The following is an 11635-nucleotide window of genomic DNA, read 5'->3' as shown; positions in this document are numbered from 1 at the left end:
TCCAAGTCTCTTTGGTCATCTGGTAGCAAAGGCTGGCCCATGAAGAAGTTTCCAAGACAGGAGGAGCTGTTGATGAAGGCCAAGTCATTTGCCAAGAATGGGGAAGATAATGTTTATAAGCTGGTTTGCGCCGAGTCGGAGATTTTACTGAATGGGCAGGATAATTTGGCTGGTTTGAATCATCACATGGATGCTTCTCAAAGAGATAGGAGTATTATAGGTGAAGTGTTGTCAGCTCGAAAAATTTTGGATGCACATCTCTCTTCAAGAACTGACAAGTATTTTTGGGAGAAAGAATTGACTGGAGATGTTGTGAAGCATTCAAAAGACTGTATATCTAGAAATCAGGTATCCATTGATTCGCTTGCCTATTACTGGATTTTATGGAAGGAGAACATTATTCACATTATTGAATCTGTAGGATGTTTGGAAACTCCAGAATTCAATAGCTATGCAGAGCTCTGTTTTACTTGTTTAGGAGTTTGGCGGTTGTGTCAGAATCTGAATCCAATCTATGTTTTACTGGTCCCTGATGCTGATTGGGTCAGAGGTCTGGACAAAAGGCATTTGAAAACTTATAATAAGTTGGTTTCCATTGATGCTCACCAGCTCATTCCAGCCGCTCAGAATTATTGGAGTTCAGAACTGCTCTCTGTTGGCATCAACGTTTTGGAAAAGGTTGAAGCACTTTTCAAGTTCCCACCAAAGAACTCTGACTCAACATTCTTCCAGTGCAGGGCTCTTACCCTTATTTATGATGTTGCAAGGAATCTTTTGGATTCCAAGTGTCTGAAGCCAAGGTATCAAGATATGTTGACACTGCAGAAGCATGTAACATTTTCAACTGGGGAGTATGTTGCTTACATCTTTCCTTTAGATGGGAGGAATTTGTTGAGACAAAACATGATTTCTCTTAGAAGAACTGATGCTTCCAAGAACATGCTGAATCAAGTTATAGTTGAATATGCCAGCTCGAAGAATGAGCTGTCTTATGGCCAGATTGGAAGGATCGCAATGATCATTCTCGGGTTAGGTAAGCTGAATGCTGAGCTCTCTGATAAGCTTGTGAAAAAACTTGAATGCCATGCCCCATGGAAGGCCTTCATTGAGAATCTCTGTGTGAGCACTGAACCTGGAAATACCAGTCTGCAACCAATAAAGTTGTCTGTCATGCGTTGGTTACATGAGGCTTTGGTTGAAACTTACAGTGTCAACTGGAGGAAGGTTTCCGACTACATATCACCTGGTTGCTTCTTGTATCTTGTAGAGCGCCTTCTGCTCTCAGCAAGCTGCTTTCAAGGTTTTGTTATCACTACAAGTTCTTGCTTTATCGAATGGCTGATATGTCAGGATGATACCAGCTTACGTTGCATAGTGACTGGTGGACGTCCTTCCCTGGGAGGCACTCTTCCATTTGTGATTGATGTGGTTCGCGATTGTATTTACAACATGAAGAATATGATTGAATGGATTGAGAAGTCTGACAAAAATTGGAGGAAGTATTATCCGCCACTCATGTTGCGATTGATTACTGTCTTATGTTTGATTAATTTGAACTTTGGCTCGTGTTTGGATATAATCCATGATTTGCTGGGGAGGAACTATATCACTGAACTCCTACCATGGGAATTTTTTGATGCACTTAGGAGGAGGAGGAAACCCAATTCTCTGAGCTTAAATGTGAATGTGCTTGCTGGAGCTCTCAAGAAGATTGATAATACTTTGGTAGTTGCTAGTTTTGGGCTTGAGGATTGTTCAAGATTTTTCTGTTCAGATGCCATCGTTGTCGACATGACGGTCCATCAGTCCAAGAATGACATATTGAGAAAATGGTTTCCAAAGCCGCCTGTTGTTGAAGGTGCACCATCCCAAGTTGGATCTGTTGAAGTTGGAGGTAGTAGTTCTTGCAGTGGTGTACAATCTGCAAATAATTCTGAAGGAGGAAAGAGTTCTAAACTTTCTCCTTCAGACTCCAGCTTGGTAAAAGAGACTGATGTTGCAGATGAAACACAATGTGAAGCTGAATTCAGTCACAGTAAAGATGAGAGTAATTGCATATCCAAAGTGTCAGCTGAGAAGCAGTGTGATGCCGAAGACAGCCACACAGAAGGCGAGCAAAACTGCGCATCCAGTGAGTCAAATCTGACATGCCAACAAGATGTCAATGCTTCCACCCCATCCGGCAGTAAAGAAGCTGGAAGCGAGGCCAAGAACAAGACAAAGGGCAAGAACAAGAAAAACAAGAAGAAAGGCGGGCGGAAATAGCTGCCACATGCCCTGAAGTTTATATACCTTGTAAATTGCCTGAAACTTGTTTGTTTATAATGTAACTCAGAACATATTATCTGTGGTTGCTGCATTTTATATCATAATCGAATGAACAAAAATGTCTAAGCCTCTTATTTTCGACTTCCAATGAAGTCTCAATCAAAAACAACAGATAACAGAAGTTTAACGATGTCAACTCAATTCTCATCGCTACCGAAAAGCTTGATTCTTGACAATGGCGATCTCAAGTAACCATCCACCTCAATCTTCTTAGGCGAAAGCTGCCGATACTTCTCAAACTGCTCCTTAGCCTCATCATTCCTCTCAAGCAAGCTGTAAATCATTCCCCTGCAAAAAATAAGGCCTAAAGTCCTTAGGATCCTCCTTCACCAACTCGTTGTAGCTACTCAAAGCATCCTCCACATTCTTCTGCAAGAACTGTATCTGCGCCATTTTCAGCTTCACATCCCTCGCTTCCTTCACCTTGTTCTCCTCCTCCGCCACCCTCAGCGCCTCCTCCAGCCGCCTGATCACCGCGTGGCCCTCACCGGAGCGGTCCCTGAGTAACGCGTTCTCAAACAAGGCCTCAAACGACAGCGGATTCGTCTCCCCCATCTCGCTCAGAAGCCTTGCCGTCAGGAACTTCCACTCCGTCACGGCCGGGTGCGCCGCCGCTCGTCGTGGAGAACCAAAACAGGTGTCAGTTTTGTGGCGATTCTATGAAGCATTAGTCAAAACTTATAGTGCAAACTGGAGGGCTCTTCATGATTACATATCTCCTGGTTGCTTCTTGTATCTTGTAGAGGAGCGCCTTTTGACTTTGGCATCTTGCTTTCATGGTTTTGTTATGTGCACCAGTTCAAGTTTTATAGAATGGCTGATATACAAGGATGGAGATACCACCACAAGTTCACCATCTCTGGAACGGGTTGCTGATTTTGTGACCGATGTGGTTCGAGATTGTGTTTATAAGAGGGCAAACCTTACTGATTGGATTAAAAAAACTGATGCAGATGGGATGAGTTCTTATTCACTACTGATGTTGAGACTGGTCATTCTACTATGTTTGCTCACTGTGAACTTTGGGAAGTCTTTAGATATGCTCCTTGATATTCTGGGGAAGAACTATGTCACTGCAGTACTGCCCAAGGAATTTGTTGATGTCCTTAAGAAGGGGAGGAAAGACAAATCTCCTACTGCCTGTGTGCTAGCTATAGCTACTGCCCTTAAGGGGATTGGTAATCCTCTAGTAATTGCTAGTCTAATTGTTCAAGGTTCGTATGCGCAGATGCCATTTATGTTGACATGTCATTAGACCCGTGCAAGGAAGATATTTTCAGGAAATTGTTCCCTAAATCCCATGTTGTTCCAGCTTCAAAAAGCCAAATGAGGCCTGTTGAAGGGAAAGGTAATAATCGTTATACTTTTCTGTCGGATGATGGAGACACTGAGGGTGAAGATGAGGAGATTTGCATTTCCAATGACTCGAAGCCAAAGTGTCCAGATGCTGCTTCTGCAACCCACGGGAAGAAAAAGGGCAACACCAAGAACCCTAAGGGGAAAAAAGGCCGAAAATAGCCATCAAATGCAGTGATGTAGATGCTACTTGAATACTTTGTAATCTCTGGGTAATTTAGTGAGTTACGGTATGTCAAACAGATGTATCTTCCAGTACTAAACTCTTTTTATAGGTTCAATGTTGATGTTGTTTGCCATGTTGGTGATTCCTCTCAGCGAAGATTCAAAATGGCTTGAATATCTTGTAATGTAGGCAATTTGGTAAGTTGATATATTTTGTAATATATCAAACAGACTATTTTCCAGTACAAATCAAGCCTGTACAACTCCAGTACAAAACTTCACTCCATATCTAAATGACTTAGAATATGGCGTTTCTTTGTGACATAGAACAACACACACATATCAGATCAAAGAGAATTTCTGATTAGTTGCATGAGTTTCCTTCAGTTGTGTTTTTACTGAAACAACTCCAGAATCAAAAATGTTGCCGAATCCCCATATCAAACCATGATTTGATAATACAAAAAATTTGGTCGACAAATAAGAACATTCGATTTTGGGTGCTATAGGAAAGGCGAGTGACTCAAATAAAGCGAGTTCCGTAAAACACGAATCCGATTGAGATTTCCGAATTACATCAATTCGAGAAATATTTAAAAATTATGACTTGATAACAAGAAAAGTTTGGTCGAAAAAGTAAAAACATTCAATTTTGGGTGAAAACCAATGTGTACTATAATCTAAGTCATCAAATCAAAATGAAATACAGTGCTTAACAAGACCCAAATCAATACATTTAACCAAACATGTCCTATATATGACTCTTATCTCTATGGCTTTGTATAGAACATAGAACATAGAATTGGTGGTCTTGATATAACTTGTTCGTGGGGGACTAGAGTTTTTTTTTTTAAATCTGTAGAAGGGCTAAAATCGGAAATTAATTTTTACAAAAATTAGAGGAGTATAAATATGAGAACCTCGGCGTATAATATGAGTCTAAAACCTGATCTCTGAACGAATACAATCTCTCTCCGCCATGGCAGGCATGGAGGAAACTCAGGACAGTAGGGGAAGGTTTACTTGCGAACTTTTTGACGAGCTCAGTCGCAAATGGGATGAAGAAGACGGTATGATCTTAACTCGATTTATATTTTTCTTGATTAGAACATTGACGAGGCTTAAGATATATGTTTACCCACGATCTCCTGGAAAAATTAATTACTGTTTTAGGGGTTTTGTAGTTTGCTTTGTGCATGCATTCATCTATATGTATACGATAACAGAAAGAATTCCAAATCATGCTCAATCAATTCTTTGATTTAGGTTTTGTCACTAGCACCGATTTATTCAAGTTACATAATAATAATAATGTATTTAACAGGTGAGAAGGCACGCCGACCAGGCCCCGATGGTTTGAAACCAGGGTGGGTTATGGGTTCTTATTTCTACAGTATGGGTGCCAATGGTGAGATGAGTGAAGGAGGCAGCAAGCAACCTGTTCCCATGTTTTGTTATTTATGTGGCAAGGTATGTGACCACTGGCCCAGAACTTGCCCCTCCAAGATTCTTTCAGAGTCTACAATCATTTCTAAACCACCTGAGAACAAGATGCCACCGCCCACCACAAGTTTTCCATGCCAAGATTCTGTTTCCTGTCTGGATGGTGTGCATTCAGCTAAATAAATTGTACTTCTGTTATGCTATCTCTTAGATGTTTCCTACCTTTTACTTTGTCTGTTTTCATGAATAGCGTGTTTGCTAGGTTTGAACAATCCTCTTCATCTACATTATACATGTAGCCAAATCCTATTTTAAGAGAGTAAATGATGGAATACATGTCTTCAAATAGTCTGACAGGTTATCTCAAACTTTTTGCTCGCTCTAGTTGTATATGATAAGATATTGACTAAGATGCACTTAAACTGCAAGGTTTATTCATATGCATGTCAACAGGGTAATACCAAGCTTCATATGCAGATCATCGTCAGGAATGTGCATATTCCAACCCTCAATGTTTTCTTAATCAACAAGTTTCCGTGGCATGTCTTGGTTCTTCCTGACTCAGTTTTAGCTATAATTCATTTCCAGATTGTGCCATTTCTTCACAAGTTGTTTTGTGGAAGCTCTAAATTAAGCTGTCAACATGACATGCAATCATATTCTACTGCTTCTTATAGTGTATATATAGATCGTCTGCGAATAAGGGAACCTATGGTTTCTCCAGATCCATATTCGGATCTTGAATCGAATCTGATGAGAGAGAGAGGTGATGCGTTTTTGAAAGTGAAAGAGAAAAAAGGTACTATTGATGGCAGGGTAGAATGGTCATGTGAAAATTAGCTAAATGAATCATTTTATCATTTAGAGTGAACATTTTATCATTTGATATGTATTAAGGTGACCATCTTATCATGTAAGATAAGATTTTTTATCATACGGAACAATTGAAGATTTTTTTTATCATTTGTACATTCAAATGTTACTTTAGTGTATATGCCCAACTTTTTAATATCTGAAATGTTTATCTATTTTACTATTTACAATGTTATGTAGGATGTACTTTCTTTGTTTTTGTTTTCTTGTGGGGAATTACTTTGGTGCTATGATGGTTTTTTGCTTCAATTGGTTGGTTGGGATTGAGAATCCGATGTCCTAGCTAGTCGAGGTTGGCATACATGCATTAGTAACTGGTTTGTATGTTTTGAAATAAAGTTTCATACTTTCATATGAATTCATGTAGGTGTCTTTGATAGTCGTATATCAATGTACCAATACAAAACCAAATGTAATAGTATATATGTATATGTTTTGAGCTAAACTTTGCTATTTCGATACATTTTCATTATCGATTATTCATCTACGTCATTAGGCTATGAAGTATCAACCCGACAACTAGTCTGATTTGGTTAAACAATGTAACTCAAACAGGCCGGGCGTCAACTATGAATACAAATGCCGTGTAACTTCAAAATAAATTAAATTCATTCGTAAAATTTCCCTTCAATTTCCTAGAGGCTGTAGCCTCACCAATTGCCCAACCTCTGATATTTCCATATGTATTTATTGGGAAACTAATGAGACCCCTTCTTTCACATTTCTCCACGTTATAATCTCGCTCGGTATTAACACAAAGTAACAAGCTGGTATATTCAACATATATATGTAAACCAAAAGCAACTGTGAAGTCCACCATTGTTGATTCAGGTATCAACTTTTACTCTCTTTTTCCCTCTGTAAGAACATCATTTTTTATAGTCGAGCGCATTCAACAGGCTTGTAGAGAGTTGTTTGTATCATTCATGCCTTCATGGCTAAGCTTTGATCTGGGGAGGTCTTGTAGTTAAAAAAAAAAGTACTTTGCTTTTTCCTCATATGACCAGTTTGATACTTTCGTGAAAACCTGTCCCGTTTCCCAATGAGTTTCTTGCATAAAAATTTAAAAGAAGACTTGTCCGAGTGGACTTTGTGTTTCTTTTTAGGACCATCTTTTTAATCTCAAGAAAGAAAACCATTTCTGAGGTCAAATGGTCAATTGAAAGAGGCTAAGAGAGCGTTATTAAGTACCAGCCAATTGATGAGAAGAACTTCTCCTCTAAGTAGAAATCAGAGGCTTTACTCGTCGCTTTTCGAAAAAAAAAGAAAAGAGAGGCTTTACTCATCACTGTTCACTCTTTCTTTCTTCTTTCTTTTTTTGAGAAATCTTCGTTCTTTCTTTCTTTCTTTCTTTCTTTCATTCATGAGGTTTTGGAATCACTTGTGCTTTGATCAAAGCTCTAATCCAGAAGCATTTTAGTTTTGGAATCACTTGTACTATAACAATGCATGAAGTGATCATCCTGTTATAGATTCTTAGACTTGTCTCTTTTCTTTGTTCAAACTTCAAAGCTCTCATCTTTATCAAAATCTAAGAAGTGGGTTTTCTGTGAAACGGTTCAGAAACATAGGCTTTGTGTTGAAGAAGGCAGAGAAGAAAAACTTGAGTCTTGGTGGAGATGATGGAGGTTTCAGGCAAGAAGAAGGTGAAGCCTGAACCTTTCACTGATACTGTGTTTTCTTGGTCCCTGGAGGACATTCTCAATGAGGATCTTTACAAAGACAAGGTATTTGCTTCCACTTTTTAATAGTATAAATCTCGTGTTTTTGTTTTTTTGTTAAGAAAGGTTGTTGCTTTATGTGATTATTATCTTCTCTTGTCATCATTCTGGATTCTCTGTATCTTCAAACGTTGTTGAGATTGGTATTGCAGCTTTCTTCTTGGTAATGGGGAATACCCGTATTGCCTATGAAAGGAGCTTGCTTTCTAATGTAGCCCATTTTTTTCACGTTTTAATATGATCATGTTGTTAAAATTAAAGGAAAAGCGTTACCCATGAATAAAATGGCCCAAATCGCAAATCGAGAGGTATTGGTTTTGCATATCTTCTAAATTTACTTTAGGAATTCAGGCTAAACCAGGAATAATGGATAGCATTGAACAAAGGCGTTTGGATTACTATAAGAATTGTCTGTTTTTGACTTAATTTTCTATCACATTGTAGTGTTCGTGTTAAAGTATACTAGTTTAACTTCTATGATATCATTATGTGCTGTATCCGAAAGAGTACTTATTCTGTGCCTTCACATTTTTAGGTGAAGGAGATTCCTAATTCATTTCAATCGGCTCAGCATTACTTTGGGTCTTATATATATCCTTTACTGGAAGAAACTCGAGCAGAAGTGCATTCAAGTATGGAAACTCTTAATAGAGCACCGTTTGCTGAAGTAGTGGGTTTTGAAGAATTGAAGCCATATGGAACAAAGCTATATGATGTCAAGGTTGATTACTGGCGAAACAGGTTCAGTGATAGAGGCAAGGAGCCATATAAAACTTTGCCTGGTGATCTTTTTGTTTTAGCAGATGCTAAACCTGAAACTGTTTCTGATTTACAAAGGGTGGGAAGGTCATGGGCTTTTGCATCGGCCACTAGTGTCTCAGAAAGTGAGAATGAAGATGACAGTACCTCTCTTTATTTTAAAGTCAAGGCATCGAAAGAGTTTGAAGTCGAAAATATCAGGACATCACTTTTTATAGTTTTCTTGGTTAATTTGATCCCTGAAGGAAGAGTTTGGAAAGCATTGCACATGTCCAGAAATCTGAAGATTATCAACGGAGTTCTGTGCACTGATTCAATGGTAATGAGGTTTTGTTTTGTTATCTTGTTTAACTAATCAGCATTGTAGGTTTTGTTATAGAGCTACAACAACATGAACAAATATGGGATGAATCAGTAGGTTTTCATAATTATCAAGATAATTCCCTAATAATTCTGACACAATGTCTTCCTCCTAGGATTTAGGGACTGATGCAATACATGATTTGACTTTCTTTGATTTGAACAGTAATTGATTTATATTAATCAAACTATATATACTGGATTGATTGACTGATGCAATCACATGTTTTGACTTTCTTTACCCTTGTATCCCTCCCATCTAATTATACCAGTTGATTTTGAATCGAGAGAACTTTTGTAGTTGGATTAAAAGCTTATATTTATTGTTGGAACTGACTGAATATGCTATGCTTGGTAATAGGTTCAGACAGATTTCTGCTCTGAAAAGAATAATAACATCTGGAATCAGAGTATAGCTGAGAGTCTATTATCTGGATTAAATAAGTCCCAAACTGGGGCAGTGTTGGCCTGCCTTGAAATGCTGCGTTATGGTGAGAAGTCTGCCGTTGAACTTATCTGGGGACCTCCTGGTACTGGCAAAACAAAAACCACGGTTACTCTGCTTTCAACCCTGCTACAGATGAAATATAGGACTCTTATCTGTGCTCCAACAAATGTTGCAATAACTGAAGTTGCTTCTCGTCTTGTGAAAATGGTGCATGAAGCAGAGTCAAAAGAATTGGTTTGTTCTCTAGGAGAGATTCTTCTATTTGGGAATAAGGAGCGACTCAAAATTGGTTCAGAGATTGAAGAAATTTATATGGATTGCCGTATCAAAAGGCTAGAAGATTGTTTAGGGCCAACGACTGGTTGGAGGCATTGCTTTGCTTCCATGATAGGTTTACTTGAGGATTGTGTTTCTGACTACCATATTTTCTTGGAAAATGAATTCACCAAAGAGACGGAACAAACAACTGTTAGTGAAATGAAAGATAATGAATGCAGAAGAGTTGCTCAAGTTAAAAAGTTGAAGTGCAAAACCTTTGTCGAATTTTTGAGAGATAGATTTGTCTCTACTGCAGTGCCGTTAAGATGTTGCATTTCTGTGTTCTGTACTCATATAGGGAAAAGTTATATTCCGGAAGATAATTTCCAAGACTTGGTTTCACTTGTTCAGAAAGTTGAATCCTTTAAGACAATGTTGTTGTCTCAAGATAATGTTGTTTCTGAAGCCTTGGAAGAACTCTTTTCCCATTCAGATGTTGAAGATGTGTCTAAGTCGTTAGTAGACAAGTTCTTTGATCTTTGGACGATGAGAAAGGATTGCCTTATAGCTTTACGCACTTTACGGGATTCTCTTAGTGAGCTTAAACTTCCAAATATTAGGAGCAAGGATTCTATACGGGAGTTCTGTTTTCAAAGAGCAACTCTAATATTTTGCACTGCATCTAGTTCATATAAGCTGCACAGAGTGGCAATGCAGCCACTAAGTATTGTTGTTATTGACGAGGCTGCACAGCTAAAAGAGTGTGAGTCAACAATACCCCTGCAACTTCCAGGTGTGAAGCATGCTGTTCTTGTTGGTGATGAATGTCAGTTACCAGCTACTGTAACAAGTAATGTATGTTGATGCTATATTCTTTCCTTCTCTTCTCATAAATTCATATTGTACTTCTAACTTGTTACAAAATCTGCTTTTTTATTTTCTATAGGTTTCTGATGAAGCTGGTTTTGCAAGAAGCTTGTTTGAGAGGTTAAGTTTAATGGGTCATTCAAAACATCTATTAAATGTGCAATACAGAATGCATCCATCAATAAGTTTATTCCCAAATTCAAGTTTCTATTCTAACTTGATCCTGGATGCTCCAAATGTAAAACGAAGAAGCCACGAGAAACACTATCTTCCAGGAGCAATGTTTGGTCCGTATTCTTTTATAAATGTGATTGGTGGAAGAGAGGAGAAAGATGAGGATGGACGTAGTCGGAAGAATATGGTGGAGGTTGCTGTTGTTTCAAAAATACTGCGGAATCTGTACAAAGGTATGTCTAACAGGAGATTCTTCTTCATGTTTGTCATCTCAGTATATATATTAGTTGGGATTTCCAAATCGATGCTGTTTATGCTTCAGTTTAAAAATTTACATTACTTTGTTCACTAGAGAATAATGACTTGAACTGCAAGAAATGTATTGTTTCTTCTTTCTGAACAAGTGGTAGTACCACATAACTGGCTTTGTATGGCTGATTATTTTTTTGTTTAAATCTGTGTGCAATTTGCTTCAGCACTTCTCATGCAAGTCTCCATTGCATGAGTTTCAACTCAAGAAGTACGCATTTAGTAGGGTTATATTTTCAAACCATTACGATGTCAAACATTGCCAAAGTCTTATGCATGTATTGTGTTAGTTTAATATTTTCTTTTGGCTCTCTCTTTGTATACAGGATGGGTTGAATCAAAACAGAGACTTAGTATTGGTATAGTATCTCCCTATGCTGCTCAAGTGGTGGCAATTAAGGACAGAGTGGGTGGGAAATATGATAAGCTTGATGGCTTTGTAGTGAAGGTAAAAACAGTTGATGGATTCCAAGGTGGGAAGAGGACATAGTTATAATTTCCACTGTACGATCCAACAGCCATCAATCACTTCAGTTCATTTCAAAACCGCAAAGAGTTAATGTCTCACTTACAA

At 38.3% G+C, this 11635-nt stretch overlaps 1 non-coding gene and 3 pseudogenes across 1 annotated transcript; 3 read left to right on the top strand and 1 right to left on the bottom strand.

Annotated features, from left to right (window-relative positions):
• Positions 1–2265, top strand: part of LOC101297831 — a 33904-nt pseudogene extending 31639 nt beyond the window's left edge.
• Positions 2266–2465: 200 nt separating this feature from the next.
• On the bottom strand, positions 2466–3121 carry LOC101304472 (annotated as a pseudogene).
• Positions 3122–8481: 5360 nt separating this feature from the next.
• LOC101304181 lies at positions 8482–9253 on the top strand. The gene is made up of 2 exons (XR_184558.1): positions 8482–8641; positions 8724–9253. It is a non-coding gene; the product is annotated as an uncharacterized LOC101304181 (transcript).
• The window catches only part of LOC101297535, a 7400-nt pseudogene continuing 4678 nt past the window's right edge, over positions 8914–11635 (top strand).

This window comes from Fragaria vesca, linkage group LG4 (genome assembly GCF_000184155.1).
Source record: "Fragaria vesca subsp. vesca linkage group LG4, FraVesHawaii_1.0, whole genome shotgun sequence".
Taxonomy (NCBI): Eukaryota; Viridiplantae; Streptophyta; class Magnoliopsida; order Rosales; family Rosaceae; genus Fragaria; species Fragaria vesca.
The sequence above is the reverse complement of the archived record's forward strand: the minus strand, read 5'-3'. Positions and strand labels throughout refer to the sequence as shown.